The following is a 17,910-nucleotide window of genomic DNA, read 5'->3' as shown; positions in this document are numbered from 1 at the left end:
TCTAGTCTATAGTCTAGTCTATAGTCTAGTCTATAGTCTAGTCTATAGTCTAGTCTATAGTCTAGTCTATAGTCTAGTCTATAGTCTAGTCTATAATCTAGTCTAGTCCAAAGTCTAATCTATAGTGTAGTCCAAAGTCTAATCTATAGTCTAGTCCAAAGTCTAATCTATAGTCTAGTATAAGTTCAGTTTACTAGTTTAGTCTATAGGTTAGTCTATCATCTAGTCTATATTCTATTCTAGTCTATTGGAATAAAAAGGCCCCACAACAAATGCTATTCCTAATTTCTCTAACTTTACCATCATCATTTACCATTATTTGTTTTAAACCAACTACAATTTGGCATCTGTTAACAAAAAATTACCCAAAAAAATAAATATAAAATTGCATTTTACTCATTGTTTATAAAAACACAACTAAAGACAATAACAACTACAATATAACAAAATCTATGTATTTGTATGCAAAACAACAACAGCAAAAAAGTGAACTGACTGCACTATTTAATTGCACTGGGCCTAGGGATTTGTTTAAAAAAGGGATAAAACGGCAAATATTTTTGGATATTTGGTGACATTTACTTAGTAATGGGTGTGTGCGTATATGTAGTTGTTTGTATGTTTTATATCTGTGCGTTTGTGTGGTTAAAGTGTGGGTTGTGTTATTGTGATTTTGTTTGTTTACTTTTTGAAATTATATACAAAATAAAATCCTTCTATTTTTATACACTGACATATTTTCTATATGGTAAGGGGTATATTAGGGTGGTAAGTGTTTGTACGAAGAATGCTTTTATGGAACTTCTATAAGCAAGCCTTATTCATTTTATATAATAAACCACCCTAATGAACTTGCATTTAGTGTGTATGAGTGTGCATGTATATTTTGTCATTTAGTATAAATTTTTTTGTTTGTATATTTTCAGCATTGTTGTCTTGTGTTATTTGTTTAGTAAATTAAAATCCAGGGAACTCTGGTGTTTATGGGTGATGAGATTTACACAATACAATGGCCATGATTTTGTTTGTGATGTGCATGTATCTGTGCATGTTAGAAAACAATAGATTATTTTTTTCTGCAATTTTTTTAGAAAATATTTATTTTGATTATTATGTAGCTGCTGCTGGTAGGTTGGTTGGTAAGAAATTTTGTTTGTTTGCATGTCTATAGAATTCAATTGCAATAATTCAAAGTTTTGACATTTGAAAGATTATTTTGCACAAATGTCAACAATTTTTATTTGCAATTGGAGCAAAATATTCAAGATATGTTGTCGTAGTTCGAATTGATTGGAATTTTTAACAAAAATTCAGTTAGAGAATTTTTAGGGGAATATAGAGCCAATATGAAAAGAGATCCGAAACATGTGTGTAATTTATGACAGTAAACAATAACGATTTAAAGGATACAAAAAAGGAATCTTCTTTTTATTACTAGATTTATATTATTCTTAATGCCTTACAAAGTAATCACTAAAGAATAGACAAGGCTATAGACTAGACATTAGACTTTACTATAGACTTTTTACTTATAGACTAGACTATAGACTAGACTATAGACTAGACTATAGACTAGACTATAGACTAGACTATAGACTAGACTATAGACTAGACTATAGACTAGACTATAGACTAGACTATATACAAGACTATAGACTAGACTATAGACTAGACTATAGACTAGACTATAGACTAGACTATAGACTAGACTATAGACTAGACTATAGACTAGACTATAGACGAGACTATAGACTAGACTATAGACTAGACTATAGACTAGACTATAGAGTAGACTATAGATTAGACTATAGACTAGACTATATACTAGACTATAGACTATAGACTAGACTATACACTAGACTATAGGCTAGACTATAGACTAGACTATAGACTAGACTATAGACTAGACTATAGACTAGACTATAGACTAGACTATAGACTAGACTGTAGACTAGACTATAGGCTAGACTATAGACTAGACTATAGGCTAGACTATAGACTAGATTTCATACTATACTATGGACTATTTTTTTTTTCTCTTTTATAGTCCTTAGTCTATTATGTTAGAGAGCTAGACATGCAGATGATTTTGGCATTCATGTATTCCAGCTTCATGAGAGCCTAATCCTTTAGCCGTTTCAATATCCACACTCAATATACATATATACTCAATATACATATGTATATTTGTAATTGTGTATGTGTCCTTGTATTTCAAAATTTTGTTCTGCTAACGTGTCTGTCGTTTGGTAGGACTCCCTTACCGGTTAGTCTGTAAAATATTGTGATTGTTTAGTTTCATTTTGTCATGGTGGTTTATTTTTGTATAATTAAGGGATTTGCATTGTTTGCCAAAAAAATAAAAATAATAATAAAACAACTACGATACAAATGGATATATTTTTCGCAAATATTTGCGTAACATATTTACAAACTATAAAAGGATCAATATACAGGCAGTTTTAATTATAAATTCTAAATAAATTCTTTTAAAACACATAACTTAAAAATAAAACTTTAAGAAAATGAAATAAAATTTTTAGAGATTTATTGATAAACCTTTGTTAAGTATTCACTCACTCAACCCCTATATTCTTGCCATACACTTATACACCCATTAATCAAATATCATTTAATATCAACTGTCACAACAGGACATTGAAATCAAAAACTATTAAAGCAAATGTCTTTTATTATTAATAATATTATTTAATCCATAGCTAAATCTCCCTTAATTTGTATGTTAGTTTGATTTTGAAACAGTTGTCCCAAAGACCAGTTATTTACCATAAAAAATTTGTCTTACAATTGTAATTGTTTGATTGCCAAAGCATCAAATGAATGGTTTCTATCTTTAAATGTTAAATTGTGCACTTGTGCTAGATTTTTGCTAGACTTTCTGTAGGGGGTGGCGATTTAATGATGTTAGTGGTATGTTCAACAAGATCAGTATTAGGTTTTGTCTGGATTTTATCTGAACAGATGCTGTTGAATGATAGTGAGGGTTTACTATAATTAAGGTTGAGGGTGTGATGTTTTGTTTCCAATTTTAGCGTAAATATTGACAGCAATTATAAGGGGGTTTAGGCAGATTAAGCATATGGTGTGAGTATTTAATTGATGGAATTTGAGAAAGTGATTGATTGAATGGTTTTTGATCAACATTTAGAAACTAACAAAGAAACTAACTAACTAAACTAACTACATAACTAACTAACTAACTAACTAACTAACTAACTAACTAACTAACTAACTAACTAACTAACTAACTAACTAACTAACTAACTAACTAACTAACTAACTAGCTAACTAAACTAACTAACTAACTAACTAACTAACTAACTAACTAACTAACTAACTAACTACATAACTACATAACTAACTAACTAACTGGCTAGCTGCCTAAACAATTTAAAATGATTCGAGGACATTTTCTGTGTCGATTTGACCATGTCCGTCTGTCTTCCGTCCTTTTGTCCTTCCAATCAACTAACTAACTAACTAGCTAACTAAACTAACTACATAACTAACTAACTAACTACATAACTAACTAACTGACTGACTGACTAGCTGCCTAAAGAATTTAAAATGATTCGAGGACATTTTCTGAGTCGATTTAACCATGTCCGTCTGTCTTCCGTCCCTTTGTCCTTCCAATCAAATTAGAGGTCACAGTTTCCAAGATAATTCAATGATATGGCGTGCGCGCAGTGGCTGATTACTTCAACTGCTCCTTCGGTCTTGGGCTGTATTTTCTATTCACATCTACTTCAAAATATTCACATTGGCCACGAATTATGTTTTTAGATGATTTGTCCATATTCATCTGTCTGTCCTTCGTCAGTTTGTCAGGGCAATCAAAGTACAGGTCGTAGTTTTAAAGATCATCGTATATTGTACGCGTACTTTGGACCGAAGGACAATCTCAGTTTTGCTTTTCTTTAAAACAATATGAAATCGTCTTAAAGTTTTATACGAATATCAGTCTGTTTACTGAATTGTATATGAGTCGATCCATATTTATCCCTAGGACCCATAGGAAATCAGCTCCCTGTTATTAGCTTTGATCAAATATATGGCCTACTTTAAGGAGTTGTTTTATTTTTCTTAACATAATATAAAATTACATTTCTAAATTTCTTTATTTCAATTATTTCCAATTTAGAATTAATTTAACTTTATTGCTTATTATAACAGCTAAATATTCAACAAATAACCATTTATAACAATCAAAATTTCTTTTCTTCTTAAGGTAATAACCCAACTAATACCATTTGTTGGTGTTAATTTGATTGTAATAATTAAATGATTTTAATGTTTTTTTTTTTTTTGCTTGCTCGTTTATTTACTAATAATTCTTTTATGTGTTTTTGTTATGGCAAAGTTTTTCGGGCAGAAATTAAATTAAAACTTTTTTTACGTTTGCCACAAAAATCATTTTCTTTACCTGCCTATACAACTTCAGATAGGAGAATGTGTATTTGTGTCTATAAATCAACCTTAAAAATTTCTTAACTATCTAAAACATAATCATTAGGTGAAAAAGCAACAGTTATTAAGAAAATGGCAAACGGGCTTCTTAGGATAGGCAATATTGTATGTAGGTACGTTGAGTATTATTGAGGATGAAAAGGAAAGTTAAAGAAAGTTTTACAGGAATATTTAGAACATAGAAAGAAATCGAAAATATTTAGGAAAATTTTTTGTAGTTAATGAAATCAATTAAACAAAATAATGTTGGCAACAAAACCACATAAAATGTTTAGATAACAGCAGTACTTTTTCAAGAAGAAGAAATGTAAAAAAGAGTTTATTTCGCAAATAAAAGGAAACCTAAGAAATAAGCTGTAAATGATGATAATGATGGTTAAATGTGTTTTTAAAGAAAAACTGTAGACAATAAACGAGCATACATTTATAACAAAACTTTTGTGGTTTACTTTTAGGCTGCTGGCACCTAAGTAAGAATAACCAGACATTTTATTCAGCGCCAAAAACTATGGAATTTTGCAGAAGCCAACAGTCTTCTAATGTGTTTAGTAATAATTTTTTATGACCAGGTACTAGATAGAACACATTTCAATCTGGTTAGAACATATAAATGAAAAGTTATAGACTTTTGTAGGGGTCAAGTGTAATAAAATATAAAATTTATAGTTATTTCAGTTTAAAATACTAAACGTTACTAAATGATGACTATTAATTAATATTAATGGCTAAAATAAGTATCTTTTGAAAGCAACAAAATAAAAATTATGGCTTTTGAAGTTAAAGACATTCACATCACAACTGATATATTTGAAAAGATTCGGAGAAGTTTTTAAGTATTCTTCAGTATGTGTGTTTTAAGATTGTGAGTATGCTTTCAATTTAATTACTTTTTTTTGGAATATTTAAACATTTATATTCTACTTTTATAGTTTCGATTATAAACTCACAGTTTCATTAATTTTATTTGCAAACATACAGAAGTAGAACAGTCTGTCCTTCTGTATATCATACATTGATGTCTCTACTGCTGCTGTTGGTAGTTTTAAGTCATTGCCAAAGAAAGTAGGTTTTTTCCTTTTCCGGTTTTCGGTTCTGCTTATCGTTGTGTGCTGGGCTTTATATTCATTGTTAATATATATTTAGTTGTCACTTAATTAAATATCAACATCATAAAATATTCAAGCTTTAATTATTTTTATCATTTATTATTTTTTAAGTAGAAAACAGTGGGTTTTACAAAAGTAAATGCAAGTTTAATCCAGTTCTAGTTCAGTTCTAGTTGAGTTCAGTTCTACTTCTAGTTCAGTTCTAGTTCTGTTCAAGTTCTGTTCTAGTTCTGTTCTAGTTCAGTTCTAGTTCAGTTCTAGTTCAGTTCTAGTTCAATTCTAGTTCAGTTCTAGTTCAGTTCTAGTTCAGTTCTAGTTCAGTTCTAGTTCAGTTCTAGTTCAGTTCTAGTTCAGTTCTAGTTCAGTTCTAGTTCAGTTCTAGTTCAGTTCTAGTTCAGTTCTAGTTCAGTTCTAGTTCAGTTCAAGTTCAGTTCTAGTTCCGTTCTAGTTCAGTTCTAGTTCAGTTCTAGTTCAGTTCTAGCTCAGTTCTAGTTCAGTTCTAGTTCAGTTTTTGTACTTCTCAAAAATTAAGTGAAGTATGTTTTTTGGTTTTGATTACAGTTCTTTCAGTGTAATTTCCCGGTATAAAACTGTATGAGTTTCATCTTTGATATGCATTTACAAGTAGCATTATATGTGTTTTCAGTTTTTTTGCCTGAACAAAAATGCAAAATTCATTATTTAAAATACACGTTATTTAACATTTTATATAACTTTGTTTTCTTCGATTAAAATGATAGCTTGTGAAAACAGACAAAATTTTAGTCCATGAGACTGAAAAAAAAACATAAATATAAATAAATATTAAAGATTTTATTAAATGTATAAATATTGATTAGGATAATTAAAACCAATATGCTGCCACATACATATATATCATTTTTTAACTGTACAAAGAAATCACAGCTGCAAAGTATGCAACAAATGACATTCATAAAAAACGCCTTTTTATCATGCTATATTATTCTACATGTAATTATTCCCTTACTAGTATAAAGCGGAGCGAATTGCAGTTTTTTATTCGAAAAGCTGACCACATATGTTGCACATATTTCTGAAAATATGTTACCTCGCTACAGACAAAGAAGACTACAAATTCAATTTCAATTTTTATCTTATAAAAAACCTTCTTGTGTTTTTTGCAAAACAAAACATGTACATTTGCTATAAAAACTATAAAAATACATTACATAAAATTATGAAAAATACTAACGGATTGTTTTGACACATTACGAAATGTGAGCTGAATTTCCAAAGAAAAAAAAAAACTGTAATAAATTTTTAGAAAAAAAGTATCGATATTACTGACACTTATTGGTCACTGGTGTGTGGTGGCTTTTGTGGGGTTGATTTTCATTTTTATCTTTTGTATAGAAAATAGCAAAAACTATACCATTTTTTATGGGCTTTTGTTTTTATTTTGGGTTAAAGATTTGTTATGCCTTTGTTTTTGTTTTTTTTTTTATTAAAGTTATAAAGAAAATATGTTTTTGATCAAAATATAAATGGGGTTATAAAAAAGCAAGAAATAGCTTAAGCCAAAAAGTATGTACTACGGTGATAGACATATTAATGAGTGTAATAAATTATTATGGGGGTTATATTGGCAATTTAGCTTCATACTTTAGAGTTGTGTTTTATTTGCACTTTTTTATTATATTGGCCAGAAAAAAAGGTCATAATTTTTTTAGTATTTCTTGTTGATTTGAATAAATAAATTTCATATCAAATAACAAATTTGTTGAACTTTTATTTTTAATAGTAAAAGGACAAGGTCAGACAGGTGAGTTAAAACAAATCTTTAAACTAAATAAATAAGATTTTCATTTATAAAATGGATAGAAATTTTTTATGAACAAAGTCAATTACAGGAGTTTTTTTAAAGAAACAATTTGTATCTTTAAGTAGACTGTTTTTCTATAAAAAAAATGTTCCTAAGGAAAATTGTGTCTTTAAGGAGGCGTTTTTTCTTATTTTTCTGTAGAATTTCTTCTCCTTAACCCGACAGTTTTTTATGGAAAATTGTTTTTTTATGAGACCGCTTTCCTATTGAAAATTATTTCCTTAATGAGACTTATTTATTTTAGAAAATTGTCTCCTTAAGGAGACTGAGGCTGTTTTATTATAGAAAAGGAGTCTGTTTTGTAGAAAATTGTATCCTTACGGAGACCGTTTTTCTATAAAAAATTGTGTGCTGAAAGAAATTGGTTTTCCATAAAAAATTGTGCTCATAGTAAGACTTTCTTCTATAGAAATTTGTTGCCTTAAGGAAGATGTTTTGTAGAAGGCTGTATTTATAAAAAAATTGTGTTGTTAAGGATGTTGTTTTTATAGAAAATTGTGTTGTCAAGAAACCTGTTTTCCTATAGAAAAATGTGTCCTTAAGGAGAATGTTTTCTATGGAATTTTTTTCTTTAAGGAGACTGTTTTCCTGTTGAAAAATTGTGTCCTTAAGAAGGCTGTTTTTCTCTAGGAAATTATCTCCTTCAGAAGGATATTTTTTTCTAGAAAATTGTGTCCTTAAGAAGGCTGTTTTTCTCTAGAAAATTTTCTCCTTGAGGATGTTTTTTTCTTAGAAATTTGTCTTTTTATGGAGACTGTTTTCTTGTCGAAAAATGTGTACATAAGGACGCTGTTTTCTTTTTGAAAATTATGTCCTTAAGAAGGCTGCTTTCCTATGGAAATTTTTTTTCTTATGAAGGCTGGTTATCTGGAGAAAATTGTATCCTTAGGTAGGTTGTTTTCCTATGAAAAGTTGTGTCCTTAGGGAGGCTGTTTTTCTATAGAATGTTGTGTTCGTAGGGAGACTGTTTGCCTACAGAAAATTGTATTCTAAAGAAGCCCGTTTTCCTATAGAAAAATTGTATCATTGAGGAGGCTGTTTTCTGTAAAAAATGTTTTCTTAAAGAGGATGCTTTCCTATAGAAAACTGTATCCTTATTAAGTCTAGATTCTAATGGAAAATTGTATTCATGACGAGGCTGTTTTCCAATAGAAAATTGCATGTTTGCATGTAGCCTGAAAAATGGTTTTCAGGAGGAGGCTGTTTTCATATAGAAGATTTGGTCCTTCACGAGGTTTTTTCTAGAAAATTTTGCTTATAAGGAGGCTGTTTGCCTGTGTTTTTAAGGAGGCTGTTTGCCTGTGTTTTTAAGGAGGCTGTTTTTGTATAAAAAATTGTGTCCTTAAAGAGGCTGTTTTCTTTTAAAGAATTGTGTTTTTAAAGATGTTATTTTCCAATAGGAAATATTGTCCTTAAAGAGGCTAAAAATATGTCATTAAGAGAAGATTGTTTATAGAAAAGAATCCCATAAAGGAGTAAAGGTCCTTTTACAGCTTTAACAAAAGTCATTGTAATCACATCACCGCTTGGCATTAATTTAATATTTCCACTGGTTTGCTCTTTAGAAGAGTAAATGTGTTATTCAGCAGTTTTTTGAAATCTTTTTTAATTTGACCGTTTTTTAACTTGATGCAGTTTTACCCTTTTTTCTTAAAAAAAACTTTCCATATACCATATAAATAAAAAATGGGTAACCTCCCAAAAGTATGCACTAAACAATTTACTTAAAAGGGCCCTTTAAAATATGCAAAGATTTTTGCTTTAAAATTGCTTTCATATTTAAATTTCTATAACACTGAGTGCATTCTTTGAGCTTTAAAATTTTGTTTTTAATTAAAATGGGAAAAAGGAGGGTAAAAATTCTTTAAGCCAGAAGACTGACGACCGACTACAACATTGGAAAAAAAAACATGAAATTTTAATCAATAACAGCAACTAGAAAAAAAGTGCGTCATATTGTCAGGTTTTACAATAAAACGCATTAGTCAACCCTTTTTTTCTCGGGGTTTTGCTGGCAGCATGAGTTTTTGTTCTTAGATATTGTGTAGAGTATTGTGTGCATTTGTACTTGTTCATTAAATAAATATATCATGCATTTGCGTTTTGAAGCAGCAGCGACAGCAGCATGTTTTTGCTACTGCATTAGCTTTCACACAATGTTTTTACAAAACTTGACAATATGTGACATGTGTCATATGAAAAATGAATTTATATAAAATACATATATAGCATGAAAAAAACAGCAGCAAAAGATATTGGACATAAAAAAATATCAAGTGTATTTTATGAACATTTGTGCGTTTTTAATATTTTTTCTTGCAATATTTTTTCTCTTTTATAAAATACTGTGATTTTATTTTATTTTGTTGTAGTTGTTTTTCTATATATGTATGTGTCTGTTGCATTTTACATTTTACGCATTAAAAGCACAATTCCCCAATTTCATATTTTAAGGCCTACACAGACATACATATACACATGAATACTCCTGCAAAGTTATGAAAAGTTAAGACTGAGAGCAGTCAAATTAGAGGAGATATTCCTTTAAGAAAGTTTTAATGAAAAGTATCTCTTTAGAGAGTAAGTTTTGTTTATGAAAGGTATCTCCTTCAGGATATAGTTTTCTATGAGAAAAGTGTCTTCTAAAGCATAGAGTTTTCTATTGGAAAAGTGTCACTTTAAGGAGCGATTTTTCTAAAGGAAAAGTGTCTCCTTAAGGAGAGAATTTTCTTTTTTGAAAAGTGTTTTCTTAAGGAAAGAGTATTCTTTTGAAAAGTGTTTTTTTAAGGAAGAATTTTCTATTGAAAAAGTGTCTCCTTATGGAGCGAGTTTTCTACTTTCTTTAGAAGAGAATTTCCTACAAGAAGAGCGTTTTCTTGGAAAAGGGTTTCCTTAAGAAGACAGTGTTCTATAGGTAATGTGTCTTTTTAAGCAGTGAACTTTCTATAGAAAATGTATTATCTTAGAGAGAGAGTTTTCTATAAGAAATGTGTCTCCTAAAGAAAAGAATTTTCAATAGGACAATTTTCTCCTTAAGAATAGTGTTTTCTTAGGAAATGTATGTCTTTAATGTGGAAGTTTCCTATAGAAAAAGTGATTCCTTAAGGAGAGATTTTTCTATAGGTAAAGTGTCTTCTTAAGAGTGAGTATTCTATAGAAAAGATGTTTTCTTGAAGAGAGAGTTTTCTATAGGAATAGTGTAACCTAAAGGAGAGAGTTTTCAATAGGAAAGTTGTATCCTAAAAGAGAGTGTTTTCTACAGAAAAAGTGTCTACTTAAGGATAGAGTTTTCTAGGAAATGTGTATCCTTAAGGAAAAAGTTTCTTATAAGTAATGTGTGCATTTAACGTGAGAGTTTCCTATAGGAAAAGTGTCTCTTCAAGGTGAGAGTTTCCTACTGGAAAAGTGTCTCCTTAAGGCAAGAGTTTCCTGTAGGAAAAGTGTCCCCTTAAGGAGAGAGTATTCTATAGGAATAGTGTCTCCATTAGGAGAGAGTTTTCTATAGAGACAATGACTCCTTATGCAAACAGTTTTCTATTAAAAAAAAATCTAGAAAAAGTGTCATCTTTAGAACAGAGTTTCCTTAAGAAGTGCATTTTCTATTGAATAGTGTTTGATTTTTCTTACAGAAAAAGTGCATCCTTCATGAGAGAGTTTTCTATAGGAAATATGTGTTTTCTTTAAGAAAAATATACCCTTTAGCAGAGAGTTTCCTACGAGTACTGCGTCACATTCAAAAAATATTTTTTTTGAGTAAAAGTATTTTGAAAAGTGAAAGTTTGCCACCATATGAACTTAATCCTGTCCTTACTTACACTCTTATGAATGCAACATGGCAACAGCAATAATAATAATTATTATTATGAAAAAAAAGCAACAACTGCATAAAATATAATGTTAACATTTGTTTTAATATTTGCCCATAGTACAAGTAGTGAATATATGCTGTTGTTGTTGTTTGTAAGTATTTCGAGATTGTCCCCAATTGTATAAAAGTGTAGTGCCGTCATCATCAACAACAACATCGTCGTCAGCGTCATCATGCTGATTCTCATCAACAATAACAGCAACTTCATCACCATCATACTCATCAACGCCACCATTGTGTTTTATTTTACAGAAAAATAAAAAAAATAATAAATCAGAATAATCAGAAATAAAACACATTTTAAAATGTAGAGCAGAGTATGAAGTTTGTTTTATTCAGTGCATTTATATACATAGATTTTTTTGTTCAGAATTGCAGTAAAAATGCATAATTTATATAACTTTTGTTTTCTTTTCCCTATATATTTAAAATTTATATACATGTTCATATATAGACATATGCACTTCAAGGAAAGTATAGATCCTTTGTGAATGCACGTTTAAATATATTTGAATTTGTACTTAAATTTTTTTGTTTGTTTTTAAAATGCACGATTGTTTGTGTTTATTTATTCTTTTGTGCTTTTTGTAAGAAGCTATGGTGTAAAGAAGTTGCTAAATATTTATTTAAATTGTTTTTTTTTAATATCCATAAATATGGGATAATCTATAAAATGTGTAGATAATAAAAAAAATAATTTGTCTCAAATATTTTCCTTTTCTAAACCTAAACCAAATAATTAAACAATTAAAAATTTTTTAGTTTTCCTTTCTCATAAGACAAAAGGAATTGTACATTTCCTGTATTAATACTACCCTAGACCCAAAATATACCATAAATTTCGCTTATCTTTTCAATTAACTTTAATTTTAATTTAAACCTTTTTTTTCTGTAATTATTACACAAAAGGTTAAAGAATAAAAACTAAACTCCTTCATTATCTTTAAACATTTATTGTTTTATATGAAATACCAGCCCCTCAAAGAAAATTGAATACCAACTCCATTTTGATTATTCTAAACTAAATTACTCACACCCATAAATTTACGCATTAGTAGTTAAATTTTTAAAATAAACTAGAAAAAATCTTATAATTAATATGCACATATCAAATTGCAATATTGCGATAATTACTAAACGTGACTTAATTTTCATACCACCCCCACACCGCTTAACGGGTAAGCAAATCACATTGAAATACTTCACAAAAAAAGGGGAATGTATGTGAGAAATCATGAGAGAAGAGGAAATAAAACTTTGAATATATTTAAATTTCATAAGCACGTTTGTTTTGTTTTTGTTTTACTCATGTTTGGCTCATATGACAACATTTACAATGTAATACGAGTCCAAATACTTAAAAACTTAACCCAACAGTTCTGTATTGCTGTCTCGATAGTGTTATGTATTTACAGCTAATAAATGTAAATTTAACAAGTAAAATAACATACAAATTGGCGATATCAACATTGCTCGAGGCTTGGAGAAATTCTTTTCTTAAACTAAGACTTTGATTGCCTAAAAGACTTCTGTGAATCGGACATAAAGAAGGTCTTGAGAGTTCATACGAAGTACCTACTAGGTATTATTAACAAGCTATATATTATTATACTAAGAACAACTAAAACATGCATGACTAACTAACAGTAGAGGGTGTTGAAATATGCATAAAAAACCAAAAATAAAAAAAACAATGCCAATAACTTGAACTATGAGGTAAATACAAGGTTTAATTGAAGGTTTGTATGTGAAGCTTACGTGTTGGGGTTGTAGTGTACTTGAAATAAAATGCTAGTATTATGAGACTAAGGTAAAAAATAAGAACAACTTACGTCGGAAGTGGGTTTTTTGCCTGTTGGAATATACTAAAGTGTTTCTTGTATATAAGCACACCGATTGACCCTGAAATGGAACAGAACTGAACTGAACTAGAAATGAACTAGAACTGAACTAGAACTGAACTAGAACTGAACTAGAACTGAACTAGAACTGAACTAGAACTGAACTAGAACTGAACTAGAACTGAACTAGAACTGAACTAGAACTGAACTAGAACTGAACTAGAACTGAACTAGAACTGAACTAGAACTGAACTAGAACTGAACTAGAACTGAACTAGAACTGAACTAGAACTGAACTAGAACTGAACTAGAACTAAAATTGATTTCATTAAGTGAACAGTTATATAAGATTCGAATAAGACGACTAAATATTACTAACTTGTTTTTCTCTCTTTCTATTGTTGTAATGATATAATACGTGTGTGCATGTAGAAAAAGTGTCTCTTTGTATGCGAAAGTGTGTTGAGAAGGTGAAAAATTTCAAACATTATATGTTGTGAATTTTAAATTAAGCAAATTAGAAGTGATAAAAAGTTGAGATGAACATAAATATATAGATGAACATCACATCAAAATACAAACAAGAAAAAATAGACAAATTTGTGTTGTATGCTGTATTCCTTCGCCCTTCTTCCATTTTCAAAATTGTGTGTAATATTTCAAAACATGTATACTTTTTTTTAATTTTTAACATTACACCCCTACACAGCTTCTTTGTATTTAGCTTGATAAAAACCAAAAGTTGAGAAAAAAACACAATTTTAACGTTTATAAATTAACCATGAGATTTCCCTTCTTTAACTAGAATTATATTTTTTTTTTATAAAATAGAAACCAGGAAAAAACTTTATACTGCATACTTAGCCAAAGCCGGAAGCCTTGAGGTATTAATATTAAAGGGCGTCAGAGATATTATGTGTTCAAAATTTTTAATGAATGACATGTAAGGCAACAGGTTGTAATAGCAGCCGTAGCAGCAGTAACATCACAAATCCTTATAAAATTTTTGAAATGTTATACTGCCATAAATGAGATGTAAAAGGTGCTGAGCTGTATGAGTGTGTATTTGAGTTTGTAATATTAGTATTATTACAATAACCTGCCAAAGATAAACTTCTCAGGTGTGAAAATTAAAAGCCTTTTCATTTTCTCTAAGTTTAACTAATTTATTTTTTCTATTGTTGGGTGCCTGTATCTAAATAGAAGTATAACTTAATGAGCATATTTATTTTAATTAGTTAAGGGATCTAAGAGCTATATTTGTTATCTCAAATTTTAATAATGATGTTTTGAAATGTATTTTTTAACTTTTTTTAGACATGTTTTATTTAAAAGAATGTTGGTGTCTTTTGGGTTAATATATTTTTTGTTTTAATAATTTTACCCTTTTTCGACTAAAAAAAGGGCATTAAAATTAATCTATAGTTATTATGGTTATATTTTTTCAAACGAACCAAGAGTTAACGATAAAAATAACTTATTAAAAACGTGCCTATTTTTAGGGAATCCTTTTGTAGATATTGAAAAACGTGAGTAATTTAAAAGTTCAACAGTTTGCCAAAACTTTTGAATAAACAGGAGGTAATAAAAATGTTTAATATTTACTAGAAGTGAACTGAACTAGAACTGAACTAGAACTGAACTAGAACTGAACTAGAACTGAACTAGAACTGAACTAGAACTGAACTAGAACTGAACTAGAACTGAACTAGAACTGAACTAGAACTGAACTAGAACTGAACTAGAACTGAACTAGAACTGAACTAGAACTGAACTAGAACTGAACTAGAACTGAACTAGAACTGAACTAGAACTGAACTAGAACTGAACTAGAACTGAACTAGAACTGAACAAGAACTGAACTAGAACTGAACTAGAACTGAACTAGAACTGAACAAGAACTGAACTAGAACTGAACTAGAACTGAACTAGAACTGAACTAGAACTGAACTAGAACTGAACTAGAACTGAACTAGAACTGAACTAGAACAGAACTAGAACTGAACTAGAACTAGAACCGAACTAGAACTGAACTAGAACTGAACTAGAACTGAACTAGAACTGAACTAGAACAGAACTAGAACTGAACTAGAACTGAACTAGAACTGAACTAGAACTGAACTAGAATTGAACTAGAACTGAACTAGAACTGAACTAAAACTGAACTAAAACTGAACTAGAACTGAACTAAAACTGAACTAGAACTCAATTACAACAGAACAATATAGATAACATGTTTGCTCTTTAATTTTCTAAAGCACCTTTAAAGACACTTAAGTGCAATTGAAACAAATTGCCAAATTTACACAAATGACCCTTTAAAACTTTATGAACCAAAAAAAATTTTAAATTAAATTCAACAATCCAATACAACCACTAGACATAATTCAACAACAAATATTATTTACTCCTCATTAACTTTACAAATCCTCTTAAGACTTCTAAGGGCCGTTCTATGCGCAAACAATTCATTAATTTAATCACTAGAAAAGTATTCTGTAAAAAACATATGTTTTCTGGAACATGTTTGCTTTTTCTCCATAATTTCATATTTTTTTTTCAAAATAGTATCTTTTCAATCAATGCCATATTTTTGGTTATAAAAATAACTACACACGACTGACCTTTTGATTCGAAATAAAAAATACACTCCTACATGTTAAATTAGCTTAAGTAAGGTCAATTTTAAGTTTTTTGTATGTGTGTCCTTTTATTGGTAAAAAAACTAAACATATTTTCAAATTAAGTACTACTGTTTGGAGTAGTTTTCGATATGAAAAGGAAACAATTTCTTAAGCACGATTGATTCTAAAAGGATTGTGGTTGTTAAGATGTATATTATAAAAGGTTTAGGACAAATAAAATTATGTTGGAATATTTTAAAAATTTTGTGGTTTTTTGTTAGAGAAAATTTAATGAATTGTAGAAATTATTATACAAATAAAGCATGCTTAAAGGCTCTGTTAAATGAATTTGTTGTGAGTGTATTGAAACACAAATTTGACATGTATTCAACTAAGTTGAAATGCTAGACATGATTTTTAAGTTTAATTATTTTTAAGTAAATTAATAATTAAGAATTCTTCTTAGTTAGTTGTTATTGAATTAAACAAAAAAACATTTTTAGAGGTTGTGTCTTAAAAAAACTTTCATATAAATAATTTAAAATATACATATAAAATTTTAACATTTTCCTGCACGTGTTTTATAAAAAAACACAAACAATAAAATACTTTTTTCTAAAATGTGGAGAATTTTTTTAAATTGTAATTTACTATTAATGGGCACGTGTTGACATAAAGACAAGTTTCTTTTAAATCTACTTTAACAATATAATATTAATGCATTTTAAATTAACATTTCGTTGGAATGTCATTTGCAGTTTGTTTTTTTATGGATAAAACCAAACTTTTGTTAAAAAATTACATGGACTCTTACAAATGTCAAGAAAATGTAACATAATTGTTACTTTTCTACCCTTACTAAGGTTGATTAAGTATTTGACTATTGTTGTCATAAACATACAAACAAATAGGGGTTCTTGTAAGGGAATATAGATTTTTATAGAATTCTAGTTATGACTTATGACGCCCACTGAATTGATCTTAATCTAACATGAAACATGATTAATAATGTTACAATCAGATTAAATATAGAATTTTATGTGAAAAAACCTTTGATCACTCATATTTTTTAGTGGAAAATGGATTTTTATATGGAAAACCGCTCCAATCGACAAAATAAAGAAAATCTCTGATCATTTTAAGGATCACAAATTATTGATTGATTTTTATATGCAGAGCCAAAAATCCTTATCCTTCTGTGATCACTCATTGTACCCTATGCGTTTGTGCTGATGTTTGTAACATCGAAAAACATTGTCCTTGTAAAGCTTGTGCGCACAATACAGGTCACAATTTTCCAGATAATTTGATACAATTTGGCCAAATAACAAATCATGTACCAAATTTCATCTAATTTTGATTACAAGGTTTATATGGACGGAGAGGCGGACAGAAAGACAAACAGACGGACAGACAAACAGACAAACAGACAGACAGACAGACGGACAGACGGACAGATGGACAGACGGACAGACAAACAGACAGACAAACAGACGGACAGACAGACAGATAGACATACAGACATATAGACAGACGGACAGACAAACAAACAAACAAACATACGGACAGATATAGCTAAATCGACTTAGAAAATTAATCTGATTCGATTCGTATACTTTAAGGTGTATAGGACCAATATTATTGTACGTTACAAACATCAGCACAAACCCAATAAACCATCCCTATGTGTAGGGTATATTGGTTGAAATTGGTCGATTATTTCGCGATTACAAGCGAAGCCTCCGAAAAATTAATTTTTACATACTATTCATGTTTCTATTATAACGCTCACTGTATTCTTCCAAAATCGAATACAAAATGCTTGGTTGGCTGAATACGTCAGGATCTGGCAAGACACGTACTCTTAACGGATGTGAAATCAATGATGCAAACCTTAAAATAGTTATTTTGTTTCTTTTTTTTGTACTTCCTAAAACTGACACCAAAATAAAAAGAAAAATGAAAATAATACTAAAGTATTGACTAACAACATGAAATTATAATGTAGTTATTTATAAAGTTATACAGGATATGGGAGTTGAAGAGAAAATGGGTATTTTTGTGTAGAAAGTGTGCAGCTAAAAAGATTGACACAAGCCAAAACACACACTTTTTTTGTTAAGGACATGGTAGAAAA

The sequence above is a fragment of the Lucilia cuprina genome, chromosome 6 (assembly GCF_022045245.1).
Source record: "Lucilia cuprina isolate Lc7/37 chromosome 6, ASM2204524v1, whole genome shotgun sequence".
NCBI lineage: Eukaryota > Metazoa > Arthropoda > Insecta > Diptera > Calliphoridae > Lucilia > Lucilia cuprina.
This window is presented reverse-complemented; position numbering follows the sequence as displayed.